Source organism: Hydractinia symbiolongicarpus, chromosome 4 (genome assembly GCF_029227915.1).
Source record: "Hydractinia symbiolongicarpus strain clone_291-10 chromosome 4, HSymV2.1, whole genome shotgun sequence".
NCBI classification, from domain to species: domain Eukaryota; kingdom Metazoa; phylum Cnidaria; class Hydrozoa; order Anthoathecata; family Hydractiniidae; genus Hydractinia; species Hydractinia symbiolongicarpus.
Window position 1 is genome coordinate 7,549,260 of NC_079878.1, and position 19,943 is coordinate 7,569,202.

The following is a 19,943-nucleotide window of genomic DNA, read 5'->3' on the forward strand; positions in this document are numbered from 1 at the left end:
ATTGTTAATCATCGGTACAGGTTGCTAATGTAGAAATACGGTCCTTTGTTAAGTTCAACCGAAAGTCAAGACCAAGGGTTAAAGTTTTACTGTGATATGTACTTTTTATTCCTTCTATTAATCCAGAATCAATATCACTTATGTACTTGACATTCGAAATGAAATAGAAGACTCTGAGGATGGTCGAGTGGCCTATGGCACTGCGTTCAGGTCGCAGTCTACATTCGTAGGCGTGTGTTCGAATCCCACTTCTGACATAAGTTTGAATATTAAAGAAGATGCTCTATAAAAGTCGTTAAAAAGAAATTGCAACTCTACGTTGGCTTTATACAAAAACTACCTAGCATATGCTTGATTGATTTTAAATCGTACAAGTCGCTAATGTAGAAACACAGCCTCTTTTTAGGTTCAAACGAATGTAAAGACCAAGGACTAGTGTTTTACCTTGAAATATAGTTGTTATTCCTTCTATTAATCCAGAATTAATATCGCTTACATACTTGAAATTCAAAGTGGCGTAAAAGACAGTCAGGATGGCCGAGTGGTCTAAGGCGCTGCGTTCAGGTCGCAGTCTACATTCGTAGGCGCGGGTTCGAATCCCACTTCTGACATAAACTTGAAGATTGAGGAAGATGCTCTCTAAAAGTCGTTAAAAAGAAGCTGCAACTCTACGCTTTCTTTATGAAAAAACTCCCTAGCATATGCTGATTGTTGTTCAATCGTACAGGTCTCTAATGTAGAAACACAGCCTCTTTTTAGGTTCAAACGAATGTAAGGACCAAGGACTAGTGTTTTACTTTGAAATATAGTTGTTATTTCTTCTATTAATCCAGAATCAATATCACTTACATACTTGAAATTCAAAGTGGCGTAAAAGACAGTCAGGATGGCCGAGTGGTCTAAGGCGCTGCGTTCAGGTCGCAGTCTACATTCGTAGGCGTGGGTTCGAATCCCACTTCTGACATAAACTTGAAAATTAAGGAAGATGCTCTCTAAAAGTCGTTGAAAAGAAATTGCAACTCTACGTTGGCTTTATACAAAAACTCCCTAGCATATGCTTGATTGTTGCTGATCGGTACAGGTTGCTAATGTAGAAATACGGTCCTTTTTTAGGTTCAACCGAAAGTCAACACCAAGAGTTAAAGTTTTACTGTGAGATGTACTTTTTATTCCTTCTATTAATCCAGAATCAATATAACTTATGTACTTGACATTTGAAAGCAGACTCTCAGGATGGCCGAGTGGTCTATGGCGCTGCGTTCAGGTCGCAGCCTACATTCGTAGGCGTGGGTTCGAATCCAACTTCTGACATAAACTTGAAGATTAAGGAAGATGCTCTCTAAAAGTCGTTAAAAAGAAGTTACAACTCTACGTTTTCTTTATAAAAAAACTCCCTAGCATATGCTTGATTGTTGTTCATCGGTACAGGTTGTTAATGTAGAAATGCGGTCCTTTTTTAGGTTCAACCGAAAGTCAAAACCAAGGCTTAAATTTGTACCGTGAAATATACTTTTTATTCCTTCTATTAATCCAGAATCAATATCACTTACATACTTGAAATTCAAAGTGGCGTAACAGACAGTCAGGATGGCCGAGTGGTCAAAGGCGCTGCGTTCAGGTCGCAGTCTACATTCGTAGGCGTGGGTTTGAATCCCACTTCTCACATAAACTTAAAGATTAAGGAAGATGCTCTCTAAAAGTCGTTGAAAAGAAATTGCAACTCTACGTTGGCTTTATAAAAAAACTCCCTAGCATATGCTTGATTGTTGTTCATCGGTACAGTTCGCTAATGTAGAAATACGGTCTTATTTTAGGTTCACACGAAAGTCAAGACGAAGGGTTAAAGTTTTACTGTGAGATATATTTTTTATTCCTGCTATTAATCCAGAATCAATATCACTTATAACTTGACATTCGAATTGGCGTAAAATGCAGTCAGGATGGCTGAGCAGTGTAAGGCGCTGCGTTCAGGTTGCAATCTACATTTGTAGGCGTGGGTTCGAATCCCACTTCTGACATGTAATTGGTGATTAAGAAGGATGCTCTTTGAAATGTGCAAAATGAAATTGCAACAGTAAGTGTTCTTTATAAGAAACCTTCCTATAGTATCCTTTATGGTTGTTCAACCGTACAGGTCGCTAATGTAGAAATACGGTCTTATTTTAGGTTCACACGAAAGTCAAGACGAAGGGTTAAAGTTTTACTGTGAGATATATTTTTTATTCCTGCTATTAATCCAGAATCAATATCCCTTATGTACTTGACATTCGAAATGGCATAGAAGACTCTCAGGATGGTCGAGTGGTCTATGGCACTGCGTTCAGGTCGCAGTCTACATTCGTGTCGTATTGTTGTTCTATCGTACAGGTCGCTAATGTAGAAACACAGCCTCTTTTTAGGTTCAAACAAATGTAAAGACCAAGGCCTAGTGTTTTACCTTGAAATATAGTTGTTATTCCTTCTATTAATCCAGAATCAAATCCACTTACATACTTGATATTCAAAGTGGCGTAAAAGACAGTCAGGATGGCCGAGTGGTCTAAGGTGCTGCGTTCAGGTCGCAGTCTACATTCGTAGGCGTGGGTTCGGTTCCCACTTCTGACATAAACTTGTAGATTAAAGAAGATGCTCTCTAAATGTCGTTAAAAAGAAGTTACAACTCTACGTTTTCTTTATCAAAAAACTCCCTAGCATATTCTTGATTGGTAATCATCGGTACAGGTCGCTAATGTAGAAATACGGTCCTTTGTTAAGTTCAAATGAAAGTCAAGACCAAGGGTTAAAGTTTTACTGTGAGATGTACTTTTTATTCCTTCTATTAATCCAGAATCAATATCACTTATGTACTTGACATTCGAAATGGCATAGAAGACTCTCAGGATGGTCGAGTGGTCTATGGCACTGCGTATAAGTCGCAGTCTACATTCGTAGGCGTGTGTTCGAATCCCACTTCTGACATAAGTTTGAAGATTAAAGAAGATGCTCTAAAAAAGTCGTTAAAAAGAAATTGCGACTCTACGTTGGCTTTATACAAAAACTACCTAGCATATGCTTGATTGATTTTTAATCGTACAGTTCGCTAATGTAGAAACACAGCCTCTTTTTTGCTTCAAACGAATGTAAGGACCAAGGACTAGTGTTTTACCTTGAAATATAGTTGTTATTCCTTCTATTAATCCAGAATCAAATCCACTTACATACTTGAAATTCAAAGTGGCGTAAAAGACAGTCAGGATGGCCGAGTGGTCTAAGGCGCTGCGTTCAGGTCGCAGTCTACATTTGTAGGCGTGGGTTCGGTTCCCACTTCTGACATAAACTTGTAGATTAAAGAAGATGCTCTCTAAATGTCGTTAAAAGGAAGTTACAACTCTACGTTTTCTTTATCAAAAAACTCCCTAGCATATTCTTGATTGTTAATCATCGGTACAGGTCGCTAATGTAGAAATACGGTCCTTTGTTAAGTTCAACCGAAAGTCAAGACCAAGGGTTAAAGTTTTACTGTGATATGTACTTTTTATTCCTTCTATTAATCCAGAATCAATATCACTTATGTACTTGACATTCGAAATGGAATAGAAGACTCTGAGGATGGTCGAGTGGCCTATGGCACTGCGTTCAGGTCGCAGTCTACATTCGTAGGCGTGTGTTCGAATCCCACTTCTGACATAAGTTTGAATATTAAAGAAGATGCTCTATAAAAGTCGTTAAATTGCAACTCTACGTTGGCTTTATACAAAAACTACCTAGCATATGCTTGATTGATTTTAAATCGTACAAGTCGCTAATGTAGAAACACAGCCTCTTTTTAGGTTCAAACGAATGTAAAGACCAAGGACTAGTCTTTTACCTCGAAATATAGTTGTTATTTCGTCTATTACTCCAGAATCAATATCACTTACATACTTGAAACTCAAAGTGGAGTAAAAGACAGTCAGGATGGCCGAGTGGTCTAAGGCGCCGCGTTCAGTTCGCAGTCTACTTTCGCAGACGTGGGTTCGAATCCCACTTCCGACATAAATTTGAAGGTTAATGAAGATGCTCTCAAAAAATTTAAAAAGAAATTTCACCTGTACGTTTTCTTTCTAAAGAACTTCCCTAGCATATTCTTGATTGTTGTTCAACCGTACAGGTCGCTAATGTAGAAACACAGTCTATTATTAGGTTCAAACGAATATAAAGACCAGGGACTAGTGTTTTACCTTGAAATATAGTTGTTATTCTTTATATTAATCCAGAATCAATATCACTTAAATACTTAAAATTCAAAGTGGCGCAAAAGACAGTCAGGATGGCCGAGTGGTCTAAGGCGCTGCGTTCAGGTCGCAGTCTACATTCGTAGGCTTGGGTTCGAATCCCACTTCTGACATAAACTTGAAGAATAAGGAAGATGCTCTCTAAAAGTCGTTAAAATGAAGTTGCAACTCTAGGTTTTCTTTATAAAAAAACTCCCTAGCAAATGCTTGATTGTTGTTCATCGGTACATTTCGCTAATGTAGAAATACGGTCCTATTTTAGGTTCACACGAAAGTCAAGACCAAGGGTTAAAGTTTTACTGTGAGATATATTTTTTATTCCTGCTATTAATCCAGAATCAATATCACTTATATACTTGACATTCGAATTGGCGTAAAATGCAGTCAGGATGGCCGAGCAGTCTAAGGCGTTGCGTTCAGGTTGCAATCTACATTTGTAGGCGTGGGTTTGAATCCCACTTCTGACATGTAATTGGTGATTAAGAAGGATGCTCTTTAAAATGTGAGAAATGAAATTGAAACAGTAAGTGTTCTTTATGAGAAACCTTCCTATAGTATCCTTTATGGTTGTTCGACTGTACAGGTCGTTAATGTAGAAATACGGTCCTATTTTAGGTTCACACGAAAGTCAAGACCAAGGGTTAAATTTTACTGTGAGATATATTTTTTATTCCTGCTATTAACCAAGAATCAATATCACTTATATACTTGACATTCGAGTTGGCGTAATAGACAGTCAGGATGGCTGAGTGGTCTAAGGCGCTGCGTTCAGGTCGCAATCTACATTTGTAGGAGTGGGTACAAATCCCACATCTGACATAAACTTGAAGATTAAGGAAGATGCTCTCTAAAAGTCGTTAAAAAGAAGTTACAACTCTACGTTTTCTTTATAAAAAAAACTCCCTAGCATATGCTTGATTGTTGTTAATCGGTACAGGTTGCTAATGTAGAAATGCGGTCCTATTTTAGGTTCAACCGAAAGTCAAGACCAAGGCTTAAATTTGTACCGTGAAATCTAGTTGTTATTGCTTCTATTAATCCGGAATCAATATCACTTATGTTCTTGACATTTGAAATGGCATAGCAGACTCTCAGGATGGCCGAGTGGTCTATGGCGCTGCGTTCAGGTCGCAGTATACATTCGTAGGCGTGGGTTCGAATCCAACTTCTGACATAAACTTGAAGATTAAGGAAGATGCTCTCTAAAAGTTGTTAAAAAGAAGTTACAACTCTACGTTTTTTTATCAAAAAACTCCCTAGCATATTCTTGGTTGTTAATCATCGGTACAGGTCGCTAATGTAGAAATACGGTCCTTCGTTAAGTTCAACCGAAAGTCAAGACCAAGGGTTAAAGTTTAACTGTGAGATGTACTTTTTATTCCTTCTATTAATCCAAAATCAATATCACTTATGTACTTGACATTCGAAATGGCATAGAAGACTCTCAGGATGGTCGAGTGGTCTATGGCACTGCGTTCAGGTCGCAGTCTACATTCGTAGGCGTGTGTTCGAATCCCACTTCTGACATGTAATAGGTGATTAAGAAGGATGCTCTTTGAAATGTGCGAAATGAAATTGCAACAGTAAGTGTTCTTTATGAGAAACCTTCCTATAGTATCCTTTATGGTTGTTTAACTGTACAGGTCGTTAATGTAGAATCACGGCCTCTTTTTAGGTTCAAACGAATGTAAAGACCAAGGACTAGTGTTTTACCTTGAAATATGGTTGTTTCTCTTTTTATTAATCCAAAATCAATATCACTTACATACTTGAAATTCAAAGTGGCGTAAAAGACAGTCAGGATGGACGAGTGGTTTATGGCGCTGCGTTCAGGTCGCAGTCTACATTCGTAGGCGTGGGTTCGAATCCAACTTCTGACATAAACTTGAAGATTAAGGAAGATGCTCTCCTAAAGTCGTTAAAAAGAAGTTACAACTCTAAGTTTTCCTTATAAAAAAACTCCCTAGCATATGATTGATTGTTGTTCATCAGTACAGGTTGCTAATGTAGAATTGCGTTCCTATTTTAGGTTCACACGAAAGTCAACACTAAGGGTTAAAGTTTTACTGTGAGTTATACTTTTTTTTCCTTCTATTAATCTAGAATCAATATCACTTATATACTTTACATTCCAAATGGCATAGAAGGCTCTCAGGATGTTCGAGTGGTCTAGGGCACTGCGTTCAGGACGCAGTGTACATTCGTGGGCTTGGGTTCGAATCACACTTCTGACATAAACTTGAAGATTAAGAAAAATGCTCTCTAAAAGTCGTTAAAATGAAATTGCAACTCTACGTTGGCTTTATACAAAAACTCCCTAGCATATGCTTGATTGTTGTTCAATCGTACAGGTCGCTAATGTAGAAACACATCCTCTCTTTAGGTTGAAACGAATGTAAAGGCCAAGGACTAGTGTTTTACTTTGAAATATAGTTGTTATTCCTTCTATTAATCCAGAATCAATATCACTTACATACTTGAACTTTAAAGTGGCGTAAAAGACAGTCAGGATGGCCGAGTGGTCAAAGGCGCTGCGTTTAGGTCGCAGACTACATTCGTAGGCGTGGGTTCGAAACCCACTTCTGACATAAACTTTAAGAATAAGGAAGATGCTCTCTAAAAGTTGTTAAAATGAAATTGCAACTCTACGTTTGCTTTATACAAAAACTCCCTAGCATATGCTTGATTGTTGTTCAATCGTACAGGTCGCTAATGTAGAAACACATCCTCTTTTTAGGTTCAAACGAATGTAAAGGCCAAGGACTAGTCTTTTACCTTGAAATATAGTTGATATTCCTTCTATTAATCCAGAATCAATATCACTTACATACTTGAAATTCAAAGTGGCGTAAAAGACAGTCAGGATGGCCGAGTGGTCAAAGGCGCTGCGTTCAGGTCGCAGACTACATTCGTAGGCGTGGGTTCGAATCCCACTTCTGACATAAACTTTAAGAATAAGGAAGATGCTCTCTAAAAGTTGTTAAAATGAAGTTGCAACACTAGGTTTTCTTTATAAAAAAACTCCCTAGCATATTCTTGATTGTTAATCATCGGTACAGGTCGCTTATGTAGAAATACGGTCCTTCGTTAAGTTCAACCGAAAGTCAAGACCAAGAGTTAAAGTTTAACTGTGAGATGTACTTTTTATTCCTTCTATTAATCCAAAATCAATATCACTTATGTACTTGACATTCGAAATGGCATAAAAGACTCTCAGGATGGTCGAGTGGTCTATGGCACTGCGTTCAGGTCGCAGACTACATTCGTAGGCGTGGGTTCGAATCCCACTTCTGACATAAACTTTAAGAATAAGGAAGATGCTCTCTAAAAGTTGTTAAAATGAAGTTGCAACACTAGGTTTTCTTTATAAAAAAACTCCCTAGCATATTCTTGATTGTTAATCATCGGTACAGGTCGCTAATGTAGAAATACGGTCCTTCGTTAAGTTCAACCGAAAGTCAAGACCAAGGGTTAAAGTTTAACTGTGAGATGTACTTTTTATTCCTTCTAATAATCCAAAATTAATATCACTTATGTACTTGACATTCGAAATGGCATAGAAGACTCTCAGGATGGTCGAGTGGTCTATGGCACTGCGTTCAGGTCGCAGTCTACATTCGTAGGCGTGTGTTCGAATCCCACTTCTGACATGTAATAGGTGATTGAGAAGGATGCTCTTTGAAATGTGCAAAATGAAATTGCAACAGTAAGTGTTCTTTATAAGAAACCTTCCTATAGTATCCTTTATGGTTGTTTAACTGTACAGGTCGTTAATGTAGAATCACGGCCTCTTTTTAGGTTCAAACGAATGTAAAGACCAAGGACTAGTGTTTTACCTTGAAATATGGTTGTTTTTCTTTTTATTAATCCAAAATCAATATCACTTACATACTTGAAATTCAAATTGGCGTAAGAGTCAGTCAGGATGGCCGAGTGGTCTAAGGCGCTGCGTTCAAGTCGCAGTCCACATTCGCAGGCGTGTTTTCGAATCCAACTTCTAACATAAACTTGTAGATTAAAGAAGATGCTCTCTAAAAGTTGTTAAAAAGAAGTTACAACTCTACGTTTTTTTATCACAAAACTCCCTAGCATATGCTTGATTGTTGTTCAATCGTACAGGTCGCTAATGTAGAAACACAGCCTCTTTTTAGGTTCAAACGAATGTAAAGACCAAGGACTAGTGTTTTACCTTGAAATATAGTTGTTATTCCTTCTATTAATCCAGAATCAATATCGCTTACATACTTGAAATTCGAAGTGGCGTAAAAGACAGTCAGGATGGACGAGTGGTCTATGGCGCTGCGTTCAGGTCGCAGTCTACATTCGTAGGCGTGGGTTCGAATCCAACTTCTGACATAAACTTGAAGATTAAGGAAGATGTTCTCCTAAAGTCGTTAAAAAGAAGTTACAACTCTAAGTTTTCCTTATAAAAAAACTCCCTAGCATATGATTGATTGTTGTTCATCAGTACAGGTTGCTAATGTAGAATTGCGTTCCTATTTTAGGTTCACACGAAAGTCAAGACCAAGGTTTAAAGTTTTACTGTGAGATATATTTTTTATTCCTGCTATTAATCCAGAATCAATATCACTTAAATACTTGACATTCGAATTGGCGTAAAATGCAGTCAGGATGGCTGAGCGGTCTAAGGCGCTGCGTTCAGGTTGCAATCTACATTTGTAGGCGTGGGTTCGAATCCTACTTCTGACAGGTAATTGGTGATTAAGAAGGATGCGCTTTAAAATGTGCAAAATGAAATTGCAACAGTAAGTGTTCTTTATGAGAAACCTTCCTATAATATCCTTTATGTTTGTTAAGCCGTACAGGTCGTTAATGTAGAAACACGGCCTCTTTTTAGGTTCAAACGAAAGCCAAGACCAAGGGTTAAAGTTTTACTGTGAGATATATTTTTTATTCCTGCTATTAATCCAGAATCAATATCACTTATATACTTGACATTCGAATTGGCGTAAAATGAAGTCAGGATGGCTGAGCGGTGTAAGGCGCTGCGTTCAGGTCGCCATCTACATTTGTAGGCGTGGGTTCGAATCCCAGTTTTGACATAAACTTGAAGGTTAAGGAAGATGCTCTCTAAAAGTCGTTAAAAAGAAGTTACAACTCTACGTTTTCATTATGAAAAAACTCCCTAGCATATTCTTGATTGTTGTTCATCGGTACTGGTCGCTAATGTAGAAGTACGGTCATTTTTTAGGTTCAACCGAAACTCAAGACCAAGGGTAAAAGTTTTACTGTGAGATGTACTTTTTATTCCTTCTATTAATCCAGAATCAATATCACTTATGTACTTGACATTCGAAATGGCATAGAAGACTCTCAGGATGGTCGAGTGGTCTGTGGCACTGCGTTCAGTTTGAAGTCTACATTTGTAGGCGTGGGTTCAAATCCCACTTCTGACATAAGTTTGAAGATTAAGAAAGATGCTCTAAAAAAGTCGTTAAAAAGAAATTGCGACTCTACGTTGGCTTTATACAAAAACTACCTAGCATATGCTTGATTGATTTTTAATCGTACAGTTCGCTAATGTAGAAACACAGCCTCTTTTTTGCTTCAAACGAATGTAAGGACCAAGGACTAGTGTTTTACCTTGAAATATAGTTGTTATTCCTTCTATTAATCCAGAATCAAATCCACTTACATACTTGAAATTCAAAGTGGCGTAAAAGACAGTCAGGATGGCCGAGTGGTCTAAGGCGCTGCGTTCAGGTCGCAGTCTACATTTGTAGGCGTGGGTTCGGTTCCCACTTCTGACATAAACTTGTAGATTAAAGAAGATGCTCTCTAAATGTCGTTAAAAGGAAGTTACAACTCTACGTTTTCTTTATCAAAAAACTCCCTAGCATATTCTTGATTGTTAATCATCGGTACAGGTCGCTAATGTAGAAATACGGTCCTTTGTTAAGTTCAACCGAAAGTCAAGACCAAGGGTTAAAGTTTTACTGTGATATGTACTTTTTATTCCTTCTATTAATCCAGAATCAATATCACTTATGTACTTGACATTCGAAATGGAATAGAAGACTCTGAGGATGGTCGAGTGGCCTATGGCACTGCGTTCAGGTCGCAGTCTACATTCGTAGGCGTGTGTTCGAATCCCACTTCTGACATAAGTTTGAATATTAAAGAAGATGCTCTATAAAAGTCGTTAAATTGCAACTCTACGTTGGCTTTATACAAAAACTACCTAGCATATGCTTGATTGATTTTAAATCGTACAAGTCGCTAATGTAGAAACACAGCCTCTTTTTAGGTTCAAACGAATGTAAAGACCAAGGACTAGTCTTTTACCTCGAAATATAGTTGTTATTTCGTCTATTACTCCAGAATCAATATCACTTACATACTTGAAACTCAAAGTGGAGTAAAAGACAGTCAGGATGGCCGAGTGGTCTAAGGCGCCGCGTTCAGTTCGCAGTCTACTTTCGCAGACGTGGGTTCGAATCCCACTTCCGACATAAATTTGAAGGTTAATGAAGATGCTCTCAAAAAATTTAAAAAGAAATTTCACCTGTACGTTTTCTTTCTAAAGAACTTCCCTAGCATATTCTTGATTGTTGTTCAACCGTACAGGTCGCTAATGTAGAAACACAGTCTATTATTAGGTTCAAACGAATATAAAGACCAGGGACTAGTGTTTTACCTTGAAATATAGTTGTTATTCTTTATATTAATCCAGAATCAATATCACTTAAATACTTAAAATTCAAAGTGGCGCAAAAGACAGTCAGGATGGCCGAGTGGTCTAAGGCGCTGCGTTCAGGTCGCAGTCTACATTCGTAGGCTTGGGTTCGAATCCCACTTCTGACATAAACTTGAAGAATAAGGAAGATGCTCTCTAAAAGTCGTTAAAATGAAGTTGCAACTCTAGGTTTTCTTTATAAAAAAACTCCCTAGCAAATGCTTGATTGTTGTTCATCGGTACATTTCGCTAATGTAGAAATACGGTCCTATTTTAGGTTCACACGAAAGTCAAGACCAAGGGTTAAAGTTTTACTGTGAGATATATTTTTTATTCCTGCTATTAATCCAGAATCAATATCACTTATATACTTGACATTCGAATTGGCGTAAAATGCAGTCAGGATGGCCGAGCAGTCTAAGGCGTTGCGTTCAGGTTGCAATCTACATTTGTAGGCGTGGGTTTGAATCCCACTTCTGACATGTAATTGGTGATTAAGAAGGATGCTCTTTAAAATGTGAGAAATGAAATTGAAACAGTAAGTGTTCTTTATGAGAAACCTTCCTATAGTATCCTTTATGGTTGTTCGACTGTACAGGTCGTTAATGTAGAAATACGGTCCTATTTTAGGTTCACACGAAAGTCAAGACCAAGGGTTAAATTTTACTGTGAGATATATTTTTTATTCCTGCTATTAACCAAGAATCAATATCACTTATATACTTGACATTCGAGTTGGCGTAATAGACAGTCAGGATGGCTGAGTGGTCTAAGGCGCTGCGTTCAGGTCGCAATCTACATTTGTAGGAGTGGGTACAAATCCCACATCTGACATAAACTTGAAGATTAAGGAAGATGCTCTCTAAAAGTCGTTAAAAAGAAGTTACAACTCTACGTTTTCTTTATAAAAAAAACTCCCTAGCATATGCTTGATTGTTGTTAATCGGTACAGGTTGCTAATGTAGAAATGCGGTCCTATTTTAGGTTCAACCGAAAGTCAAGACCAAGGCTTAAATTTGTACCGTGAAATCTAGTTGTTATTGCTTCTATTAATCCGGAATCAATATCACTTATGTTCTTGACATTTGAAATGGCATAGCAGACTCTCAGGATGGCCGAGTGGTCTATGGCGCTGCGTTCAGGTCGCAGTATACATTCGTAGGCGTGGGTTCGAATCCAACTTCTGACATAAACTTGAAGATTAAGGAAGATGCTCTCTAAAAGTTGTTAAAAAGAAGTTACAACTCTACGTTTTTTTATCAAAAAACTCCCTAGCATATTCTTGGTTGTTAATCATCGGTACAGGTCGCTAATGTAGAAATACGGTCCTTCGTTAAGTTCAACCGAAAGTCAAGACCAAGGGTTAAAGTTTAACTGTGAGATGTACTTTTTATTCCTTCTATTAATCCAAAATCAATATCACTTATGTACTTGACATTCGAAATGGCATAGAAGACTCTCAGGATGGTCGAGTGGTCTATGGCACTGCGTTCAGGTCGCAGTCTACATTCGTAGGCGTGTGTTCGAATCCCACTTCTGACATGTAATAGGTGATTAAGAAGGATGCTCTTTGAAATGTGCGAAATGAAATTGCAACAGTAAGTGTTCTTTATGAGAAACCTTCCTATAGTATCCTTTATGGTTGTTTAACTGTACAGGTCGTTAATGTAGAATCACGGCCTCTTTTTAGGTTCAAACGAATGTAAAGACCAAGGACTAGTGTTTTACCTTGAAATATGGTTGTTTCTCTTTTTATTAATCCAAAATCAATATCACTTACATACTTGAAATTCAAAGTGGCGTAAAAGACAGTCAGGATGGACGAGTGGTTTATGGCGCTGCGTTCAGGTCGCAGTCTACATTCGTAGGCGTGGGTTCGAATCCAACTTCTGACATAAACTTGAAGATTAAGGAAGATGCTCTCCTAAAGTCGTTAAAAAGAAGTTACAACTCTAAGTTTTCCTTATAAAAAAACTCCCTAGCATATGATTGATTGTTGTTCATCAGTACAGGTTGCTAATGTAGAATTGCGTTCCTATTTTAGGTTCACACGAAAGTCAACACTAAGGGTTAAAGTTTTACTGTGAGTTATACTTTTTTTTCCTTCTATTAATCTAGAATCAATATCACTTATATACTTTACATTCCAAATGGCATAGAAGGCTCTCAGGATGTTCGAGTGGTCTAGGGCACTGCGTTCAGGACGCAGTGTACATTCGTGGGCTTGGGTTCGAATCACACTTCTGACATAAACTTGAAGATTAAGAAAAATGCTCTCTAAAAGTCGTTAAAATGAAATTGCAACTCTACGTTGGCTTTATACAAAAACTCCCTAGCATATGCTTGATTGTTGTTCAATCGTACAGGTCGCTAATGTAGAAACACATCCTCTCTTTAGGTTGAAACGAATGTAAAGGCCAAGGACTAGTGTTTTACTTTGAAATATAGTTGTTATTCCTTCTATTAATCCAGAATCAATATCACTTACATACTTGAACTTTAAAGTGGCGTAAAAGACAGTCAGGATGGCCGAGTGGTCAAAGGCGCTGCGTTTAGGTCGCAGACTACATTCGTAGGCGTGGGTTCGAAACCCACTTCTGACATAAACTTTAAGAATAAGGAAGATGCTCTCTAAAAGTTGTTAAAATGAAATTGCAACTCTACGTTTGCTTTATACAAAAACTCCCTAGCATATGCTTGATTGTTGTTCAATCGTACAGGTCGCTAATGTAGAAACACATCCTCTTTTTAGGTTCAAACGAATGTAAAGGCCAAGGACTAGTCTTTTACCTTGAAATATAGTTGATATTCCTTCTATTAATCCAGAATCAATATCACTTACATACTTGAAATTCAAAGTGGCGTAAAAGACAGTCAGGATGGCCGAGTGGTCAAAGGCGCTGCGTTCAGGTCGCAGACTACATTCGTAGGCGTGGGTTCGAATCCCACTTCTGACATAAACTTTAAGAATAAGGAAGATGCTCTCTAAAAGTTGTTAAAATGAAGTTGCAACACTAGGTTTTCTTTATAAAAAAACTCCCTAGCATATTCTTGATTGTTAATCATCGGTACAGGTCGCTTATGTAGAAATACGGTCCTTCGTTAAGTTCAACCGAAAGTCAAGACCAAGAGTTAAAGTTTAACTGTGAGATGTACTTTTTATTCCTTCTATTAATCCAAAATCAATATCACTTATGTACTTGACATTCGAAATGGCATAAAAGACTCTCAGGATGGTCGAGTGGTCTATGGCACTGCGTTCAGGTCGCAGACTACATTCGTAGGCGTGGGTTCGAATCCCACTTCTGACATAAACTTTAAGAATAAGGAAGATGCTCTCTAAAAGTTGTTAAAATGAAGTTGCAACACTAGGTTTTCTTTATAAAAAAACTCCCTAGCATATTCTTGATTGTTAATCATCGGTACAGGTCGCTAATGTAGAAATACGGTCCTTCGTTAAGTTCAACCGAAAGTCAAGACCAAGGGTTAAAGTTTAACTGTGAGATGTACTTTTTATTCCTTCTAATAATCCAAAATTAATATCACTTATGTACTTGACATTCGAAATGGCATAGAAGACTCTCAGGATGGTCGAGTGGTCTATGGCACTGCGTTCAGGTCGCAGTCTACATTCGTAGGCGTGTGTTCGAATCCCACTTCTGACATGTAATAGGTGATTGAGAAGGATGCTCTTTGAAATGTGCAAAATGAAATTGCAACAGTAAGTGTTCTTTATAAGAAACCTTCCTATAGTATCCTTTATGGTTGTTTAACTGTACAGGTCGTTAATGTAGAATCACGGCCTCTTTTTAGGTTCAAACGAATGTAAAGACCAAGGACTAGTGTTTTACCTTGAAATATGGTTGTTTTTCTTTTTATTAATCCAAAATCAATATCACTTACATACTTGAAATTCAAATTGGCGTAAGAGTCAGTCAGGATGGCCGAGTGGTCTAAGGCGCTGCGTTCAAGTCGCAGTCCACATTCGCAGGCGTGTTTTCGAATCCAACTTCTAACATAAACTTGTAGATTAAAGAAGATGCTCTCTAAAAGTTGTTAAAAAGAAGTTACAACTCTACGTTTTTTTATCACAAAACTCCCTAGCATATGCTTGATTGTTGTTCAATCGTACAGGTCGCTAATGTAGAAACACAGCCTCTTTTTAGGTTCAAACGAATGTAAAGACCAAGGACTAGTGTTTTACCTTGAAATATAGTTGTTATTCCTTCTATTAATCCAGAATCAATATCGCTTACATACTTGAAATTCGAAGTGGCGTAAAAGACAGTCAGGATGGACGAGTGGTCTATGGCGCTGCGTTCAGGTCGCAGTCTACATTCGTAGGCGTGGGTTCGAATCCAACTTCTGACATAAACTTGAAGATTAAGGAAGATGTTCTCCTAAAGTCGTTAAAAAGAAGTTACAACTCTAAGTTTTCCTTATAAAAAAACTCCCTAGCATATGATTGATTGTTGTTCATCAGTACAGGTTGCTAATGTAGAATTGCGTTCCTATTTTAGGTTCACACGAAAGTCAAGACCAAGGTTTAAAGTTTTACTGTGAGATATATTTTTTATTCCTGCTATTAATCCAGAATCAATATCACTTAAATACTTGACATTCGAATTGGCGTAAAATGCAGTCAGGATGGCTGAGCGGTCTAAGGCGCTGCGTTCAGGTTGCAATCTACATTTGTAGGCGTGGGTTCGAATCCTACTTCTGACAGGTAATTGGTGATTAAGAAGGATGCGCTTTAAAATGTGCAAAATGAAATTGCAACAGTAAGTGTTCTTTATGAGAAACCTTCCTATAATATCCTTTATGTTTGTTAAGCCGTACAGGTCGTTAATGTAGAAACACGGCCTCTTTTTAGGTTCAAACGAAAGCCAAGACCAAGGGTTAAAGTTTTACTGTGAGATATATTTTTTATTCCTGCTATTAATCCAGAATCAATATCACTTATATACTTGACATTCGAATTGGCGTAAAATGAAGTCAGGATGGCTGAGCGGTGTAAGGCGCTGCGTTCAGGTCGCCATCTACATTTGTAGGCGTGGGTTCGAATCCCAGTTTTGACATAAACTTGAAGGTTAAGGAAGATGCTCTCTAAAAGTCGTTAAAAAGAAGTTACAACTCTACGTTTTCATTATGAAAAAACTCCCTAGCATATTCTTGATTGTTGTTCATCGGTACTGGTCGCTAATGTAGAAGTACGGTCATTTTTTAGGTTCAACCGAAACTCAAGACCAAGGGTAAAAGTTTTACTGTGAGATGTACTTTTTATTCCTTCTATTAATCCAGAATCAATATCACTTATGTACTTGACATTCGAAATGGCATAGAAGACTCTCAGGATGGTCGAGTGGTCTGTGGCACTGCGTTCAGTTTGAAGTCTACATTTGTAGGCGTGGGTTCAAATCCCACTTCTGACATAAGTTTGAAGATTAAGAAAGATGCTCTATAAAGGTCGTTACAAGAAATTGCAACTCTACGTTGGCTTTATACAAAAACTCCCTAGCATATGCTTGACTGTTGTTCAATCGTACAGGTCGCAAATGTAGAAACACAGCCTCTTTTTAGGTTCAAACGAAAGTCAAGACCAAGGGTTAAAGTTTTACTGTGAGATATATTTTTTATTCCTGCTATTAATCCAGAATCAATATCACTTATATACTTGACATACGAATTGGCGTAAAATGAAGTCGGGATGGCTGAGCGGTGTAAGACGCTGCGTTCAGGTCGCAATCTACATTCGTAGGCGTGTGGTCGAAACCCACTTCTGACATAAGTTTGAAGATTAAAGAAGATGCTCTATAAAAGTCGTTAAAAAGAAATTGCAACTCTACGTTGGCTTTATACAAAAACTCCCTAGCATATGGTTGATTGTTGTTCATCGGTACAGTTCGCTAATGTAGAAATACGGTCCTATTTTAGGTTCACACGAAAGTCAAGACCAAGGGTTAAAGTTTTACTGTGAGATATATTTTTTATTCCTGCTATTAATCCAGAATCAATATCACTTAAATACTTGACATTCGAATTGACGTAAAATGCAGTCAGGATGGCTGAGCGGTCTAAGGCGCTGCGTTCAGGTTGCAATCTACATTTGTAGGCGTGGGTTCGAATCCCACTTCTGACAGGTAATTGGTGATTAAGAAGGATGCGCTTTAAAATGTGCAAAATGAAATTGCAACAGTAAGTGTTCTTTATTTGAAACCTTCCTATAATATCCTTTATGTTTGTTAAGCCGTACAGGTCGTTAATGTAGAAACACGGCCTCTTTTTAGGTTCAAACGAAAGTCAAGACCAAGGGTTAAAGTTTTACTGTGAGATATATTTTTTATTCCTGCTATTAATCCAGAATCAATATCACTTATATACTTGACATTCGAATTGGCGTAAAATGAAGTCAGGATGGCTGAGCGGTGTAAGGCGCTGCGTTCAGGTCGCAATCTACATTCGTAGGCGTGTGGTCGAAACCCACTTCTGACATAAGTTTGAAGATTAAAGAAGATGCTCTATAAAAGTCGTTAAAAAGAAATTGCAACTCTACGTTGGCTTTATACAAAAACTCCCTAGCATATGGTTGATTGTTGTTCATCGGTACAGTTCGCTAATGTAGAAATACGGTCCTCTTTTAGGTTCACACGAAAGTCAAGACCAAGGGTTAAAGTTTTACTGTGAGATATATTTTTTATTCCTGCTATTAATCCAGAATCAATATCACTTAAATACTTGACATTCGAATTGGCGTAAAATGCAGTCAGGATGGCTGAGCGGTCTAAGGTGCTGCGTTCAGGTTGCAATCTACATTTGTAGGCGTGGTTCGAATCCCACTTCTGACAGGTAATTGGTGATTAAGAAGGATGCGCTTTAAAATGTGCAAAATGAAATTGCAACAGTAAGTGTTCTTTATGAGAAACCCTCCTATAATATCCTTTATGTTTGTTAAGCCGTACAGGTCGTTAATGTAGAAACACGGCCTCTTTTTATGTTCAAACGAAAGTCAAGACCAAGGGTTAAAGTTTTACTGTGAGATATATTTTTTATTCCTGCTATTAATCCAGAATTAATATCACTTATATACTTGACATTCGAATTGGCATAAAATGAAGTCAGGATGGCTGAGCGGTGTAAGGCGCTGCGTTCAGGTCGCAATCTACATTTGTAGGCGTGGGTTCGAATCCCAGTTTTGACATAAACTTGAAGGTTAAGGAAGATGCTCTCTAAAAGTCGTTAAAAAGAAGTTACAACTCTACGTTTTCATTATGAAAAAACTCCCTAGCATATTCTTGATTGTTGTTCATCGGTACTGGTCGCTAATGTAGAAGTACGGTCATTTTTTAGGTTCAACCGAAACTCAAGACCAAGTGTAAAAGTTTTACTGTGAGATGTACTTTTTATTCCTTCTATTAATCCAGAATCAATATCACTTATGTACTTGACATTCGAAATGGCATAGAAGACTCTCAGGATGGTCGAGTGGTCTGTGGCACTGCGTTCAGGTCGAAGTCTACATTTGTAGGCGTGGGTTCAAATCCCACTTCTGACATAAGTTTGAAGATTAAGAAAGATGCCCTATAAAGGTCGTTACAAGAAATTGCAACTCTACGTTGGCTTTATACAAGAACTCCCTAGCATATGCTTGACTGTTGTTCAATCGTACAGGTCGCTAATGTAGAAACACAGCCTCTTTTTAGGTTCAAACGAAAGTCAAGACCAAGGGTTAAAGTTTTATTGTGAGATATATTTTTTATTCCTGCTATTAATCCAGCATCAATATCACTTATATACTTGACATTCGAATTGGCGAAAAATGAAGTCAGGATGGCTGAGCGGTGTAAGGCGCTGCGTTCAGGTCGCAATCTACATTCGTAGGCGTGTGGTCGAAACCCACTTCTGACATAAGTTTGAAGATTAAAGAAGATGCTCTATAAAAGTCGTTAAAAAGAAATTGCAACTCTACGTTGGCTTTATACAAAAACTCCCTAGCATATGCTTGATTGATTTTCAATCGTACAGGTCGCTAATGTAGAAATGCGGTCCTTTTTTAGGTTCAACGGAAAGTCAAGACCAAAGGTTAAAGTTTTACTGTGAGATGTAGTTCTTATTCCTTCTATTAATCCAGAATCAATATCACTTATGTACTTGACATTCGAAATGGCATAAAAGACTCTCAGGATGGCCGAGTGGTCTATGGCGCTGCGTTCAGGTCGCATTCTACATTCGTAGGCGTGGTTTCGAATCCCAGTTTTGACATAAACTTGAAGGTTAAGGAAGATGCTCTCTAAAAGTCGTTAAAAAGAAATTACAACTCTACGTTTTCTTTATGAAAAAACTCCCTAGCATATTCTTGATTGTTGTTCATCGGTACTGGTCGCTAATGTAGAAGTACGGTCATTTTTTAGGTTCAACCGAAACACAAGACCAAGGGTAAAAGTTTTACTGTGAGATGTACTTTTTATTCCTTCTATTAATCCAGAATCAATATCACTTATGTACTTGACATTCGAAATGGCATAGAAGACTCTCAGGATGGTCGAGTGGTTTGTGGCACTGCGTTCAGGTCGAAGTCTACATTTGTAGGCGCGGGTTCAAATCCCACTTCTGACATAAGTTTGAAGATTAAGAAAGATGCTCTATAAAGGTCGTTAAAAGAAATTGCAACTCTACGTTGGCTTTATACAAAAACTCCCTAGCATATGCTTGACTGTTGTTCAATCGTACAGGTCGCTAATGTAGAAACACAGCCTCTTTTTAGGTTCAAACGAATGTAAAGACCAAGGACTAGTGTTTTACTTTGAAATATAGTTGTTATTCCTTCTATTAATCTAGAATCAATATCACTTATGTACTTGACATTCGAAATGGCATAGAAGACTCTGAGGATGGCCGAGTGGTCTATGGCGCTGCGTTCAGGTCGCATTCTACATTCGTAGGCGTGGTTTCGAATCCCAGTTTTGACATAAATTTGAAGGTTAAGGAAGATGCCC

At 37.9% G+C, this 19,943-nt stretch overlaps 23 non-coding genes across 23 annotated transcripts; all 23 read left to right on the forward strand.

Moving 5' to 3' along the window:
• The first annotated feature begins 527 nt into the window (after positions 1 to 527).
• Positions 528 to 611, forward strand: Trnal-cag (transfer RNA leucine (anticodon CAG)). The gene has a single exon. It is a non-coding gene; the product is annotated as a tRNA-Leu (tRNA).
• Positions 612 to 880: 269 nt separating this feature from the next.
• On the forward strand, positions 881 to 964 carry Trnal-cag (transfer RNA leucine (anticodon CAG)). Its single transcript has one exon. It is a non-coding gene; the product is annotated as a tRNA-Leu (tRNA).
• A 617-nt stretch (positions 965 to 1,581) lies between these two features.
• On the forward strand, positions 1,582 to 1,665 carry Trnal-cag (transfer RNA leucine (anticodon CAG)). Its single transcript has one exon. It is a non-coding gene; the product is annotated as a tRNA-Leu (tRNA).
• A 269-nt stretch (positions 1,666 to 1,934) lies between these two features.
• Positions 1,935 to 2,018, forward strand: Trnal-cag (transfer RNA leucine (anticodon CAG)). Its single transcript has one exon. It is a non-coding gene; the product is annotated as a tRNA-Leu (tRNA).
• Positions 2,019 to 2,520: 502 nt separating this feature from the next.
• Positions 2,521 to 2,604, forward strand: Trnal-cag (transfer RNA leucine (anticodon CAG)). Its single transcript has one exon. It is a non-coding gene; the product is annotated as a tRNA-Leu (tRNA).
• Positions 2,605 to 3,228: 624 nt separating this feature from the next.
• Trnal-cag (transfer RNA leucine (anticodon CAG)) lies at positions 3,229 to 3,312 on the forward strand. The gene has a single exon. It is a non-coding gene; the product is annotated as a tRNA-Leu (tRNA).
• A 618-nt stretch (positions 3,313 to 3,930) lies between these two features.
• Trnal-cag (transfer RNA leucine (anticodon CAG)) lies at positions 3,931 to 4,014 on the forward strand. The gene has a single exon. It is a non-coding gene; the product is annotated as a tRNA-Leu (tRNA).
• Positions 4,015 to 4,282: 268 nt separating this feature from the next.
• Positions 4,283 to 4,366, forward strand: Trnal-cag (transfer RNA leucine (anticodon CAG)). The gene has a single exon. It is a non-coding gene; the product is annotated as a tRNA-Leu (tRNA).
• A 270-nt stretch (positions 4,367 to 4,636) lies between these two features.
• Positions 4,637 to 4,720, forward strand: Trnal-cag (transfer RNA leucine (anticodon CAG)). The gene has a single exon. It is a non-coding gene; the product is annotated as a tRNA-Leu (tRNA).
• Positions 4,721 to 6,757: 2,037 nt separating this feature from the next.
• On the forward strand, positions 6,758 to 6,841 carry Trnal-uag (transfer RNA leucine (anticodon UAG)). Its single transcript has one exon. It is a non-coding gene; the product is annotated as a tRNA-Leu (tRNA).
• A 270-nt stretch (positions 6,842 to 7,111) lies between these two features.
• On the forward strand, positions 7,112 to 7,195 carry Trnal-cag (transfer RNA leucine (anticodon CAG)). The gene has a single exon. It is a non-coding gene; the product is annotated as a tRNA-Leu (tRNA).
• A 270-nt stretch (positions 7,196 to 7,465) lies between these two features.
• Trnal-cag (transfer RNA leucine (anticodon CAG)) lies at positions 7,466 to 7,549 on the forward strand. The gene has a single exon. It is a non-coding gene; the product is annotated as a tRNA-Leu (tRNA).
• Positions 7,550 to 8,879: 1,330 nt separating this feature from the next.
• Trnal-cag (transfer RNA leucine (anticodon CAG)) lies at positions 8,880 to 8,963 on the forward strand. The gene has a single exon. It is a non-coding gene; the product is annotated as a tRNA-Leu (tRNA).
• A 977-nt stretch (positions 8,964 to 9,940) lies between these two features.
• On the forward strand, positions 9,941 to 10,024 carry Trnal-cag (transfer RNA leucine (anticodon CAG)). Its single transcript has one exon. It is a non-coding gene; the product is annotated as a tRNA-Leu (tRNA).
• Positions 10,025 to 10,642: 618 nt separating this feature from the next.
• Trnal-cag (transfer RNA leucine (anticodon CAG)) lies at positions 10,643 to 10,726 on the forward strand. The gene has a single exon. It is a non-coding gene; the product is annotated as a tRNA-Leu (tRNA).
• Positions 10,727 to 10,994: 268 nt separating this feature from the next.
• Trnal-cag (transfer RNA leucine (anticodon CAG)) lies at positions 10,995 to 11,078 on the forward strand. Its single transcript has one exon. It is a non-coding gene; the product is annotated as a tRNA-Leu (tRNA).
• Positions 11,079 to 11,348: 270 nt separating this feature from the next.
• On the forward strand, positions 11,349 to 11,432 carry Trnal-cag (transfer RNA leucine (anticodon CAG)). The gene has a single exon. It is a non-coding gene; the product is annotated as a tRNA-Leu (tRNA).
• Positions 11,433 to 13,469: 2,037 nt separating this feature from the next.
• On the forward strand, positions 13,470 to 13,553 carry Trnal-uag (transfer RNA leucine (anticodon UAG)). Its single transcript has one exon. It is a non-coding gene; the product is annotated as a tRNA-Leu (tRNA).
• Positions 13,554 to 13,823: 270 nt separating this feature from the next.
• Trnal-cag (transfer RNA leucine (anticodon CAG)) lies at positions 13,824 to 13,907 on the forward strand. Its single transcript has one exon. It is a non-coding gene; the product is annotated as a tRNA-Leu (tRNA).
• A 270-nt stretch (positions 13,908 to 14,177) lies between these two features.
• Trnal-cag (transfer RNA leucine (anticodon CAG)) lies at positions 14,178 to 14,261 on the forward strand. Its single transcript has one exon. It is a non-coding gene; the product is annotated as a tRNA-Leu (tRNA).
• Positions 14,262 to 15,591: 1,330 nt separating this feature from the next.
• On the forward strand, positions 15,592 to 15,675 carry Trnal-cag (transfer RNA leucine (anticodon CAG)). The gene has a single exon. It is a non-coding gene; the product is annotated as a tRNA-Leu (tRNA).
• A 1,330-nt stretch (positions 15,676 to 17,005) lies between these two features.
• On the forward strand, positions 17,006 to 17,089 carry Trnal-cag (transfer RNA leucine (anticodon CAG)). Its single transcript has one exon. It is a non-coding gene; the product is annotated as a tRNA-Leu (tRNA).
• A 975-nt stretch (positions 17,090 to 18,064) lies between these two features.
• Positions 18,065 to 18,148, forward strand: Trnal-cag (transfer RNA leucine (anticodon CAG)). The gene has a single exon. It is a non-coding gene; the product is annotated as a tRNA-Leu (tRNA).
• Positions 18,149 to 19,943: the final 1,795 nt, after the last annotated feature.